The sequence below is a fragment of the Mesoplodon mirus genome (genome assembly GCF_964341445.2).
Source record: "Mesoplodon mirus genome assembly, chromosome: 6".
NCBI lineage: Eukaryota > Metazoa > Chordata > Mammalia > Artiodactyla > Ziphiidae > Mesoplodon > Mesoplodon mirus.
In genome coordinates this window covers 54557465-54571814 of record NC_138982.1, presented here as the reverse complement: position 1 = coordinate 54571814, position 14350 = coordinate 54557465, and the positions used below count along the sequence as shown (strand labels likewise).

The window sequence follows — 14350 nt, the reverse complement described above, 5'->3', positions numbered from 1 at the left end:
CTTGTATAGTTATAAACTTCCCTCTTAGAACTGACTACTTTTGCTGCATCCCATAGGTTTTGGATCGACGTGTTTTCATTGTCATTTGTCTCTAGGTATTTTTTGATTTTGTCTTTGATTTTTTCAGTGATCTCTTGGTTATTTACTAATGTATTGTTTAGCCTCCATTTGCTTGTGTTTTTTACATATTCTTCCCTTGTAATTCATTTCTAATCTCATAGCATTGTGGTCAGAAAAGATGCTTGATATGATTTCAATTTTCTTAAATTTACTGAGGCTTGATATCTGACCCAAGATGTGATCTATCCTGGAGAGTGTTCCATGCACACTTGAGAAGAAAGTGTAATCTGCTGTTTTTGGATGGAATGTCCTATAAATATCAATTAAATCTATCTGGTCTATTGTGTCATTTAAAGCTTGTGTTTCCTTATTAATTTTCTGTTTGGATGTTCTGTCCATTGGTGTAAGTGAGGTGTTATAGTCCCGTACTATTATTGTGTTACTGTTGATTTCCTCTTTTATAGCTGTTAGCAGTTGCTTTATGTAATGACGTGCTCCTATGTTGTGTGCATATATGTTTATAATTGCTATATCTTCTTCTTGGCTTGATCCCTTGATCATTATAGTGTGCTTTCTTGCCTCTTGTAACATTCTTTATTTTGAAGTCTATTTTATCTGACATGAGTATTGTTACTCCAGCTTCCATTTGATTTCCATTTGCATGGAGTATCTTTTTCCATCCCTCACTTTAAGTGTATATGTGTCCCTAGGTCTGAAGTGAGTCTCTTGTAGACAGCATATATATGAGGCTTGTTTTTGTACCCATTCAGCAAGCCTCTATCTTCTGGTGGGAGCATTTAATCCAATCATGTTTAAGGTAATTATCCATATGTATGTTCCTTTTACCTTTTTCTTAATTGTTTTGGGTTTGTTTTTGTAGGTCCTTTTCTTCTCTTGTGCTTCTCACTTAGGGAATTTCCTTTAACATTTGTTGTAGGGCTGGTTTGGTGGTGCAGAATCTCTTAGCTTTTGTTTTTCTGTACAGATTTTGATTTCTCCATTGAATCTGAATTAGATCCTTGCTGGGTAGAGTAATCTTGGTTGTAGTTTCTTCCCTTTCATCACTTTAAGTATATCATGTCACTCCCTTCTGGCTTGTAGAGTTTCTACTGAGAAATCAGCTGTTAACCTTATGGGAGTTACCTTGTATGTTATTTGTTATTTTTCCCTTGCTACATTCAATAATTTTTCTTTATCTTTAATTTTTGCCAATTTGATTACTATGTGTATTGACATGTTTCTCCTTTGGTTTATCCTATCTGGACTTTCTCTGCTTCCTGGACTTGGGTGGGTATTTGCTCTCACATGTTAGAGAAGTTTTTGACTATGATCTCTTCAAATATTTTCTCAGGTCTTTTCTCTCTCTCTTCTCCCTCTAGGACCCCTGTAATGAGAATGTTGTTGCATTTAATGTTGTCCCAGAGCCTGTCTTCATTTCTTTTCATTCTTTTTTCTTTATTCTGTTCCATGGCAGTGAATTCCACCATTCTGTCTTCCAGGTCACTTATCCATTCTTCTGACTCAGTTATTCTGCTATTGATTCCTTCTAGTGTATTTTTCATTTCAGTTACTGTATTGTTCATGTCTCTCTGTTTGTTCTTTAATTCTTCTAGATTTTTTAAACATTTCTTGCATCTTCTCGATCTTTGCCTCCATTCTTTTTCCAAGGTCCTGGATCATATTCACTGTCATTATTCTGAATTTTTTTTCTGGAAGGTTGCATTTCTCCACTTCATTTAGTTGTTTTTCTGGGGTTTCTTCTTATTCCTTCATCTGGTACATAGTCCTGTGACTTTTCATTTTGTCTATCTTTCTGTGAATGTGGTTTTTGTTCCACAGGCTGCAGGATTGTAGTTCTTCTTGCTTCTGCTGTCTGCACTCTGGTGGATGAGGCTATCTAAGAGATTTGTGGAAGTTTCTTGATGGGAGGGACTGATGGTTAGTATAGCTGGCTGTTGCTCTGGTGGGCAGAGCTCAGTAAAACTTTAATCTGCTTGTCTGCTAATGGGTGGGACTGGGTCCCCTCTCTGTTGGATTTTTGGCCTTAAGCGACACAACACTGGAGCCCACCCAGGCTCTTTGTTGGGGCTAATGGGGACTCTGGGAGGGGTCATGCCAAGGAGTACTTCCCAGAACTTCTGCTGCCAGTTTCCTTGTCCTCACCATGAGACAGAATGACCCCCTGCCTGTGCAGGAGACCCTCCAAAGTAGCAGGTAGCTTCCCATAATTATAGGGTGGAATAAATTTTTTCTTATGCATTCTTAAAATAATTTTGTTGATGAAGTTCTTTTCCCAGGTGGTGATTTAAAACATTAATATGTTTATAGTTGTTTTTTATGCAGTAAATTATTTTAGTTTTATTTGACAATTCAAATTTTAGTTGGAGAGGAAAAAGCAGACAAATGCAAGATATATTTCTTCCATATACTTAAGTTTAGTAACAAATAGATTTAGCATTTTAACAATTTTTCTAAAAATATTTTTTCATTTATTGATTTCTCAAGTATGTGAATCTTTAAATTCCAAAAATACTATATTTATTAGAGTTGATTCATAACAATCTTCTTCTAAAACAAATACATCAATTTTTAATAATAATTTTTTAACTTGATATCAAGAAGTTTATCTTAAAAAATAGAATGGCATCCTGCCATATCAGTCACATCACATCCACAGCCTGGTGGAGGGAGAATAATTCTAGTGGACCAAGTTTCATAACTGTAGTGTATGTAGAACTTTTATTTTTTATCAGTAGTTGTTATTTTACATCAGGACACTTGCTGACCAAAAAACAATGCTGGTTGCAATGAATCCATCACCTTGAAATTTCACCATATATAACTCAAACATTCCTGACAATTGGTTCTTAGCATGTAAATTACTTAAACAAATCATAGAGTCAACTATTAGTTTAATCATGTGTTTTAAGTACTCTGTTTAATAGAAAATACATTTTAATTTCTCAGTATATTTGTTTACTAAATATATGTAAGGGTAATATTCTAGAGCTCTAAGTAGTATATGCAGTGTTTTGCTTCTCTTGAATAAGAGCTTGCAAAAATATAAATCGTCTGGTTTAAATGGTTAGAAATTAATAACTTCCTTTTTTGTCATAGAATATAATTGATTTGTAAAATTTAGTGTGAATAAAGTTCAAAGAATAGCAGAGTGTAAGTTTCTGTTTAACATCTATCTCATTTGTGGAGCAACAGGTGACCACAGATTTGGGACAGTGAGACGGCAGTGAGTACTGCCAGCAACAGCCCAGTTGTAAGAATTTTGATGGCACCTGTCAGTGTGATGATATTGCTCTATTTTGAAGGATGATCCTCCTCAGTGCCCTAGTTTTCCTATTAACTCGCTTACTACCATACTGTTCACTTGCCCTTCTCTTGGGCTAACTGCTGTGTCTTGTCCTATCTTTGATACAGAATCTTAAATGCTTTCAGTAGCAGCTCTTATCAGTACCACAGGAGGGGAGCACCTTAGAGAACTGAAGTACTGTTATATTTTTCCACCTTCCAGGATAAAAGCATGCTGTTTGGATAAGAGCTGAAAATGGTTCAAGGAAAGAGTCCTAGATAAAAATAGATAAATAAATGAAATAAAATGTGAATAAATCTTTTCAAATGGTTCCTGAAACAATATGACATTATTTCATACATCTTTAAGAAGTGAAGGGTTTGAAGAGTACACACATGCCAGGTGGTTTAAGGGAAAAATCCTCTTGCTTGTGAAATAAACATTTGTATACAGGAATCTTTTCTTTTTTTTTTAATATGATGTTTTGGGAACATAATGAGAACTCTTAAACCTAGTGTACGTCAAAGTTGGAATATATTAACATTTAATATAAAACGTCGCCATCTGTTCTCCTGTTCTTTACTGAATTCAGAAAAGACCAATAGTCCAACAGCACAATGACCTATGTTTATAAGAAAGTATCACTTTTTGAGCAAAACATATAATATTAAGATTGATTGATTTAAAAAGATATTTTAAGGCCAGAAATCTGAATTAAATAGAACCATAATTAATTTATTCTGAGCTGTCAACAGGTAGCTTAATGTAGTTTCTTACATCAGATTTAAACTTTTATTTTGGAATCAATTTCCACTGTTTAAAACAGAGATTGGCAAACTATGTCCCACTTCTTATTTTTGAAAATAAGTTTTATTCTAACATAACTATGCCCATTCATTTACTTAATGTCTATGGCTACTTTCATGATACAAATGAGTTGAGTAGTCATAACAGAGACCATATGTCCAACAAAAGTATTTACTATCTGGCCTCTACAGAAAGGTTTGTGACTCTCATCTAAATCATAAAACCGCATCTGTGGAAGCTTAAATTTATTATAGTCTAAAGAGAATAAGTATTGTAAAAGACTTATGTTCAATATTTTCTACTTAGAAAATTTTCAGATAAATCAGCAGTGTACCAAGGTGAGGGGTTTCTTAAAATTAATTAATTAATTTTTGGCTACGTTGGGTCCTCGTTTCTGCTCGCAGGGTTTCTCTAGTTGTGGCAAGCAGGGGTTATTCTTCATTGCGATGCATGGGCTTCTCACTGCGGTGGCTTCTCTTGTTGTGGAGCATGGGCTCTAGGCACGTGGGCTTCAGTAGTTGTGGCATGCGGTCTCAGTAGTTGTGCTTGCGAGCTGTAGAGAGCAGGCTCAGTAGTTGTGGTGCATGGGCTTTGTTGCTCCACAGCATGTGGGATCTTCCTGGAACAGGGATCGAACCCATGTTCCCTGCTTTGGCAGGCGGATTCTTAACCACTGTGCCACCAGGGAAGCCCCCCAAAGTGAGTTTTGTGGAAAGCCTATGGGTATGTTTAAAAGAAACAAACAAACAAAAAGCGATCCTATAGTTGAACGGGATACTCTCTTTTCCCCTACTTAAGAATCTGTCAGATGATAAGGATCTGAGAAATCATTCAATAAATTAACCACTTTAACTTTTTAAATTTAATATTACCCAAATTTCTGTGACTTCCCCTTCTCCCCACTATAAACCAGTTTTTAATATTTTTGTAGGACAATAGTGGTCTGCAGAAGAAAGTGCTAAAAATGCTATCCTAAAAAAATATGTACTTCTAAAATGTGAAAACATATAGGTCAGAATAGCTCAACTGAATGTATGGAATATAGAATCATAGATTGTAGATTTCAAAGAGCCATATAGCTTATTTAATTGAATTCCCAATCTTAGCAGATTACAGAAAAATAAAATTGATAATTCTAATATGCTAATCTTATTTTACTATATAAGAAATGGTAATCATGACTACCTTCAAGTTTACAAAATGCACTTAATGAATTGTGTATATATGTTGGCTTCACTCACTGTAGATAAAGCATAGTTATGCCATAAGTGCTGAAAAAATTGTGGTTTTACATATTGCATTAAATCAGTTAGTGCTATAATTAATTTTAATAGGATGTTTTTAAGTCCCTAACTAGATTACTTTATAAATAAGTACTGAATGCACCCTCTACATGTTTTGTTATTTTATAGGTAATGTAAATTTAATTATGCAGATAATCTAAGTAGATTTTTATTTTGCCTCTGAATTATCACTTTCATTTTAATGGCTTGAATGCTTCTTATCACTATTTGTGAATGGGATTAATTAAATCTAGAATGATGCTTTTAATACTGTGTGATGGAATAAATTTAGTAAGAGGGTTGACATCCATGTGTTGGTCAAAATTATTATTAAATCTGTTAGACCCTGAGAAGTATAAACTCAGAAAGACAAAATGTTCACTTCCATTAACATTTTATTGTAAATGTAGTCATTCTTTTATAGATTTTCAGTTGATTCTAAAATTAAAAAAAATATTTTTCACATTCATTCTTGTATTAAACAAATCCTTGTTGAGAACTTACTATGTATCCTATTAGAATATAAATTCCACAAAGCAGAAATCTTGATTTGTTTATGCTGTGTCCTTACTGCTTGGCATATAGTAGCTACTCAAAGCTATGTATTGAATGAATGAATGGTTTTAAATACTGAAGATTCAGCAGCATAACATGAAACAGTCTCAGTACTCAAATTGCTTAAAGGCATTTGTAGCACCATGTAGAAAATACACAATAGAGATAAATATAGAGGCTATGAGTCACTTAGGAAGAGACTAACCCACTTTTTAGGAAAGGGGCCAGGGAAGGCTATCTTGTAACTACTAATTTACCTTCTGATTCTATGGATTTCTCTATTCTGGGCATTTCATATAAATGGAATAGTGCAATACAATATAATGCATGTATAAATAGAATAATATCAATACAATATGTTGTCTTTTGTGACTGGTTTCTTTCACTTAGTATAATATTCTCAAGCTTCATTGTTACATGTGGTAACATGTAGCAGTATCTTATTCCTTTTTATTGCCAAATAATTTCCCATTATGTGGACATCCCATATTTGGTTTATCCATTCATTAATTGATAGACTTTTTTCCTGCTTTTTGGCTATTATGAATAATGTTAATATTAACATTTATGTACAAGTCTTTTTGTGTGTGGATACATGCTTTGAATTCTCTTGGATATATAACCAGGAGTGGAATTGCTAAATCATATAAAAACAATTTTATGTTTGAACTTTTTGAAGAACATTCAAACTGTTTTCCAAACTGACTGCACAATTTTACATTGCCAACAGCAATATACTATTATTCCAATTTCTCCAGGCCAACACTTTTTATTATTGATCTTTCTTATTATAGTCTTCTAGGGTTATTATTTTTAATGGAAAATGGCTTTCAATTTGTGGAATTTTAAATACCAGAAGCCCTGGGAGAGGTATTTGTAAGAAGCTATGGTTAATTATGTACATATTATCTTCCCTTGGGGGTGGTTTCAGAAAATATGGACTTCTTTTTTTTTTTTTTTTTAATTAGAAGACTGTACATTTGACAGTAGCCTTTCACTATATGTAGCTCTCCAAAGATTTATATAACTGAGTTAAGGAATCACTATTATAAGTAAATCATCTTAGAATTAAAAGTTTTAACATTAATTTATTCAGAAGATCACATTCGAATTAATATTTCATATGTTTTGGATCAAATTTTATGTGCTATTAAATGTTTTATTTTTTATATGTATGTTCTGATTTATTCCATCAGTATTCTCCCTAAGTAGATTGACCCCCTTTTAAAGGCAGCAGTTCTATTTATATGTTCCTGAGAGCTGTGAAGGGTCTGGGATTCTACCTTACTTTCCAGCTAACAAATAAGCCTGCCACTGTTTCATGGTTGCTGGTAGAAGAAACGGGCCTTCACAGTCAGAGACAAAGAACTCTATTACTTACCACAATAGCAATAGCCAGAATATCAGCATTTTCCTTTGCCTCTTCCCCAGTCTCCAATTTGTTCAGGATGACATGAAGAGGGACAGGTGACATCAGCACACACAATGCATTATGTCACCCAAGAGGAACATTAAGCTTGAGAGAAAGATATTGTTTCTGTTTTCCATGTCTGTTTACTATATAAAACATTCTTGAAATGATAACCCAGAACAAAGGCAGTCAGTGCTTCTGCTTACAAGATATACAGAAGTATGAGACCCATGAAGAATTGACTTCCAGTACTTCTTTTTAACTATAATGTAGCTCTCAAAATGTTTTGTACCTAGGAAGTTATAAGTTTGTTGACTTAATTTTGTTTTGCCATGCAGCATGTATCGAGATGAATTTGTGAAATATTTATTTTCTGTAAAATCTTCTGATTAGACCAAATGCTTCCCTTTTTATAACAGTAATGATTTTGTCGAGTTAAAGTTTAACTTCTCTGCAATCATTGCCAAAAGAAAACTAGGTTATCTTTTGTAATGCATAAAAAATAATGTATGTGTGTAATAAGTAGATTGCTACTTTACGAGATTATCAACTGAAATAAGTAATACAAAATCAAACAAGTTAAGTTTTAATTAATTGCAATAAACTAGAGTGCTTAACATGAAGCTCCTCTCAACTAAATCCATTACTATCATTAAAAAAAATTATTTTATATTAGTGTAAAAATACCAAGGGTAATAACCTGAAAGTAGTTGAGCTGGAGGAGTGAAGAGAAACCATCAACACCCTTATTCAGAATCCCATAATTCACTTTGTGTTAACCACCTCCCCACTGAGGGAAGCTATAATCCATAGAGTGCTTATTTTCTTTCCCCTTTATTTATTTATTTTCCGTACTGACATTTATTACTTTAATGACACTTAGGTGCTGCAGAATAAATGCCTCTGTTTCAGACATATAGAAAATCCAATAATCTATCATTTTGATAAACCATTCCATTAGTAGGGAATAACTACAAATATTCTATATGCAAGTACTTTATATCATTCTGGAAATACAATCCAGAGGCAAAGCTTTAAGGCTACACATTAAGGCTACCTTGGTTATTTAAATGTGTATAAGCAACAAGGGCACTTTTGCAAAAGGTAGTATAAATTAAACAGTATCTACATCTTAGGAAAAGAAAAGCTATTACAAGCCAACTACACATCCAAAATGGTATCTTACAACTTACTGCTATTATTCTCATGCAGGACAGACTATTGCTCACAACCGCACATTTCAGAGCACCAAGAAATTTTCATATTTTTGTTATCTTTTAATCAAGGTGGCATCAGAATAAAAACATTTAAAATTAAACTTTTCTGTTAAAAGTGAAATTTATTACAATACGGTAAGTGCAGTTTATTAAAAATGCTTGTTAGGGGCTTCCCTGGTGGCGCAGTGGTTGAGAGTCCACCTGCCGATGCAGGGGACACGGGTTCCTTCCCCGGTCTGGAAGGATTCCACATGTTGTGGAGCGGCTGGGCCCATGAACCATGGCCGCTAAGCCTGCGCGTCTGGAACCTGTGCTCCGCAACGGCAGAGGCCACAACAGTGAGAGGCCCGCGTACCGCAAAAAAAAAAAAAAAAAAAGCTTGTTAAAATTATAAAGTGTCTATATAATTTTTCTAATATAAATATTGGAAATAACAACTTTAACAGTTCTATACATACATAGTACATTGAAAACATAAAATCATGCACAAGGCTAAAATATCACTTTGCACATTATCCTTTCAGGTATTACTCTTGTCTTCTGATCCCAGCATCATTACAGAATATAAAGGAGTTACAAACTTCAAGGTTACAAACTTCAAGTGTTTTCAATGTATGTCAGTTATCACACATTAACAATGCTTTAAAATCATTGCTTATATTCTACACATGGTTCTAGTTCCCATATTTCCCTTCCTCGATAGGTCTTGGACAAAAAGTTGATCTAGAAAACCTATGATTACAGGACCCAGCATGACATGAATTCTCAATGACTCATTTAAAAGTGGCATAAAGTGTTATATATATATATATATATATATATATATATATATATATATATATATATATATATATATATTAAGTCCTACAGGACATGAAAGACAATAAGTATGTCGCATGTAAATAAGATAAAGCAGCTCACACTCTACTTGCTTACTTGGCTCCACATCTCTATAGGAAGGAGAAGCCGAGCCATGAAGAAGTTAGGGCAAATTGGAACTGCTGGGAGTGTGTGTGTTTGGGGCACTGGAGGAGCTGGTTAGGGTGTGTGGGGAGCACTGTAGGGAAGGAGTTGGGGAGAAATGTCAGATTATGAAGGGAAATTAAACAGCGTTACTTACCCATTCTTCCCCATCCTGCTAAAGCAGGGGCCAGTTCCAGCCCAGCCTTCCTCCCCTGCCTCCCAGTGGAGGATTCGTCCCCCCAGCACTGTGAAGGCAGCCACTGCCTTTCAGACAATGTGAAGCCATAGCTGTTCCCTACTGAGAACACTTCACAAATTTGAGGAACAGGCTATAAATTAAAGGTTTGGACATTTCACAAATACCAAGGATAGTCTGAAGTAGGCCTCAACATGAGGGTCAGGGGAAACAGTTTTTACAAGCAGCTAATGCCCAGAGAGGCTAAGGGGTTCAGCCAAGGGGAAGGCAATGCTTCTTCCTTCATGACAGCACTTCTCAGGCTTTAATGTGCATGCGATCCAATTGGGATCTCATCAAAGTGTATTAGGTTGAGGGTGGGGCCTCAGACTCTGCATTTGTAATAAGCTCCTATGGACCATGCTTCGAGATGCTGATGCTCTTGGTCTATGGACCATACTTGGAGAAGCAAGAGTCTGTAACATAAAGGGGGAGCTGCCTCTGTCTCTCTGGGCCACAGGTATATCTTGGAAGTCCTAAGCAGAGCTGAGACAGCCCCAGTGCTATGTACCCACTCAAGCACATCCCCAGGGAAAAGGTGGAGATGCAGCACACTGAGTGAGCAACTGTCTACAAGACTGTGTTAACATATTTTCTGAGAGCACCAGGACTCTATGAACAGCTAAACAAATAACATAATTCAACTTGAGTAAATGGAGAGGTCTACTGGCTGGGAATAAAACTAACCTTTTCCCCATGTAGTCCTCCTTAAAGTGAACATGATTACAAAGGTATAAAAAAAAGCATATTAAATTTCATAGTAAAAGGCCACATGTGCACACATATACATACAGTATGAATTCTAAGAAATTAAATGCATTTTTTCAGAATAAAACACGTGCTACCACTGATCCCAGCTAAAAGCGTCTCCTCTTCCAAATACAAGGAAAAAAACCTTGAATTGTAAGGACAATCACTGCATTGCCTGCCAGCACCAGGCCACAGGCTCCCCATTTGATCACAGCCACGTGAGCAAGAATAACAGGAAATCCAAAGGCAGAAACAACAATTCCGGTAGTGAAAAAATAAGCCAGTTCCTGATAGGCACTACTTGTTGAATTGGCATCATATGTTGCTCGTTTGGCAATAAAATAGGGGATGGGAAAGATGACATGGAATATCAGGACAAACAAGGGTCAGTAAACACCGTAATCCTCTAAGGCACATCCCAGCATAAGAAAAGTCAGCCCAATAGTCCCAGTGAAGGATAATACCACAAGAGCTTTAACGCCCACCATGTCTCCTGAGCTGGGGCCGCGGCTGCTTCCGGCTTCTTGCTATGGCCCTGCCCTTCTTTCCCCTTTAACTGAACTATTGTCCAACCTTGATTCCCATCTCCCATACTTAGGTAATTAATTTTTTGGTTACCTAAATGCAGACAGTCACTAATATATCTTCTTATTTGTTTCATGTGGTTTAGTACATTGCCCTTAGTAATACTGTGCTACCTGTCTCCAGAATTCAACATATTACCTTTCTTTCAATAATTCTTTCATTCATAGTAATCTTTGTAAATCTTTATTCCACCAACTTTAAATATACTTTTGTTCTATGAGTTCTAACTGATATTTACCCATCTTATTCACTGTACATAAAATCAGTATATATTTTTTAAAGTATCTATGTATCTATCAGACAAATCTTTTTCTTTCTCTTCTCCTTCTCCTCCTCCTCCTCTTCCTCCTCTTTCTCCCTACTTCTCCTTCTTTTTATTATTTTTTTGAATTTTTATTATTATTGAAGAAGAACAAAGATAAATGAAGAAAAAAGAGAGGGGGACTTATCATGCCTTGTATTTATTGAACCAGTTTGGGCTTTTTTGATCCATATATGCTTCTCTAAATGCTTACATATCACATATTTAAATACGTGTCTAGAATTTTTATGATGCATAATAGTGGTTTCATTAGAATAAAGTTTTCTGCATTTATTCATTTTCTTATTTTGAAAATGAAAATATTTCTATATAGTTCTGAGTTTACTGTTATATCTCAAATGTTTCATTCTGCTTTAGAATTCAGTTAAAGACTTCTGTTTTTAGCTTTAGACAAACATATTCTTCCTAGTGTCTTGTAGGAAATATTTTTTCTCTTCCCTGGAACTAGTGTTTGATGTCACAGAGAATGCCCCTGACAAACAAGGCCTGTTCTTTGACCTGACCTCTATGGTCAGAGTTACTCTTCTTCCATCCTTCTGTTTTCCAAAAGGTTAACTTTTGGCTTCCAGACTAAGACTTAATATATTCTAGAATTACACTAAGTTAAAATAGGAAAAATTTATTCAGTTATTGTCTAGAACAATGTAAAAAGGTGAGCATTCATTTGCTTATATTACCCCTCACCTTGGACATTAGCAATGACATCTCCATCAAAAACAAAATAGATTCATTCAAGCAGGAAAAAAAAAATCTTCACCTGAGTCATTTAAGTGAAGGTTTAAACACTTCTTGTATCAATGAGATAATATTTCAATTCTTCATTTAACTTACAGAGGCAAAGGGGAAAAAAAGAGGGATGAGGATTGTGGATGCAGTGTCTATTCCTTCTTGGATCTAAATATTGATTCTGCCAAGTGTGGTCTTTTCCAGGAATTAGATACCTAAAAAAATAAAATAAAATTCCACTGAAACGAATCCAACCCAATGTTATCTTTAATTCAATGTAAACATACCTTATATAGCCTGATAGTTTCTACTAACACACTATCTTTAATCCTAGTAATTTAAATTTTTATAGTTTCTGTATCATGCCTAAAATGTTGCTTACTCTAATTAGCTTATGGTCAACAGTATCTTTAATTAGAAATATTGGTAATCTGTCCCCCGCAGCATTTCATTTAGTGTGTTTCATTTTAGTGGTTCCAGGTTGATTATCCTAATGAACAGAGTGATAAAAAGTACCATTAAACAGAAATGAAATAGAATACCCATCAGGGCAAAAAGGTTGTGGGTTTGTTTGTTAGTAAAAGAATGATCTGTACTTCGAATACAGTATTAAAACTGTCAATAAGTTGGCATTGAGTGTACCTATGAAATTCTATCAGTAGCAAATATCTGATATTGTGATTTATTTCTAACAATTAGAGGTAGAGTGTAGGATGAAGGACACAGAGTTAAACTAAAAAATGGCCAATTCATTGAAAAACAGTTCAGATAGCACCAATAATATTGTTGAAACTGACTAAAGTTGATATGAGTAATGTAAAAAAGTTATGTGAGAAAATCACCAGCAGACTTGTGTGTGTCTATCATGAAATTCATAGTTAGGGATGGTGGGAGAAATCAGTCTTATGTTTATGCCTGGTATTCTTGTCAAGTGCATATATTAAAGTGAATGCTGTTTATTTGACATCTTTATATTTTATTTAATGATGATGGCGTTTTCCTTAGAGATCTTTATTTTCTGAAACAGTTTTAAGAATTTCTTTTATAATTAAATGCAACAGATTTTTGTATTTCATGGCATTAACAGATGCATACCTACTGGGACTTCAAGTCTAGATTACATAACATCTAGCAATGTCTATGACTAAGTCTTATTTGGCATCAGAAAAACATCTTCCAACTTGGGTAGAAGATACATTGAGGTTCTGTAAGTTTTTAGATATAAAGTCATGCATATTAGAAAAATATATCCAAAGGAAGGTGGCTAGCTACTGCCTCTAATATCAGGTAGATATGTGGAATGTTTTCACAAATAAAATCAACTAGATTCTCAGTTCTCAATGTCTTCATCAAACTCTTGTTGATCAACCCAGGTATTGCATTGATTCTTGACTTTTGGGAGATTATGGTTTCCTTTCAAAATTTGCTTAAAATTATATGGAGTCCCTCTAGAAAAATGTCCATGCACACAGGTAAATTCAGAAGGATGATGGATCTCCTGGAGCCATTCAAAGATCCCCTAGGGATTTCAGGGACCCAAGGTTAAACAGGGCATAAGTAGAATATTAAGCATCATTCAGCCTTTCTAACAAGGCTAGATATTCTCAAGTGTAAGTGTTAGTAATAATCTATTTTTTATAAAGTTGTGAGTATTCTGCAGGGTAAATCACACAAAAGGTTTGGCATAGTTGTTGGCACATAGTAAGAAGACAAAACATTGTAGATCTTTTGAAGTAAAATTTAGTGAGATTATATTATTCTACTTTATTGCCCATTTATTAGTACTGTTAGCTTTCTAAAAACTGGGGAATGTCTGCTTTTTAACACAAATTATATGTTCAGTATATTGGGCAAATCTTCGAGAATTTTAATTTTATTCTTTTATTTTCTTTTTCAACCAAAGGTATGGTCTTGGTTTAATTTTATTTTTTTTTACTCTAAGATAACTAAATTTGAATGAGTTTCACATATTCAAAAGTGAAACAATCCTTGAATGAATAGTGATACTAAAATATAAATCTGTTGGGGACCATCAGAAGTTGCTAGATAACCAACTCATCAGCCTGAATATGGGTAAATAGAAGAAACACTTAAGCATTAAACCTAACTTTCCTGTAAAACATTGTGCCACA

The 14350-nt window shown here is 34.6% G+C and overlaps 1 protein-coding gene and 1 pseudogene across 9 annotated transcripts in view; one reads left to right on the top strand and one right to left on the bottom strand.

Moving 5' to 3' along the window:
• Window positions 1–14350, top strand: part of NAALADL2 (N-acetylated alpha-linked acidic dipeptidase like 2) — a 1538215-nt gene that overhangs the window by 1054623 nt on the left and 469242 nt on the right. The window lies entirely within an intron of this gene.
• Window positions 10510–11113, bottom strand: LOC309806172 (leptin receptor gene-related protein-like; annotated as a pseudogene). The gene has a single exon. The product of its transcript is annotated as a leptin receptor gene-related protein-like (transcript).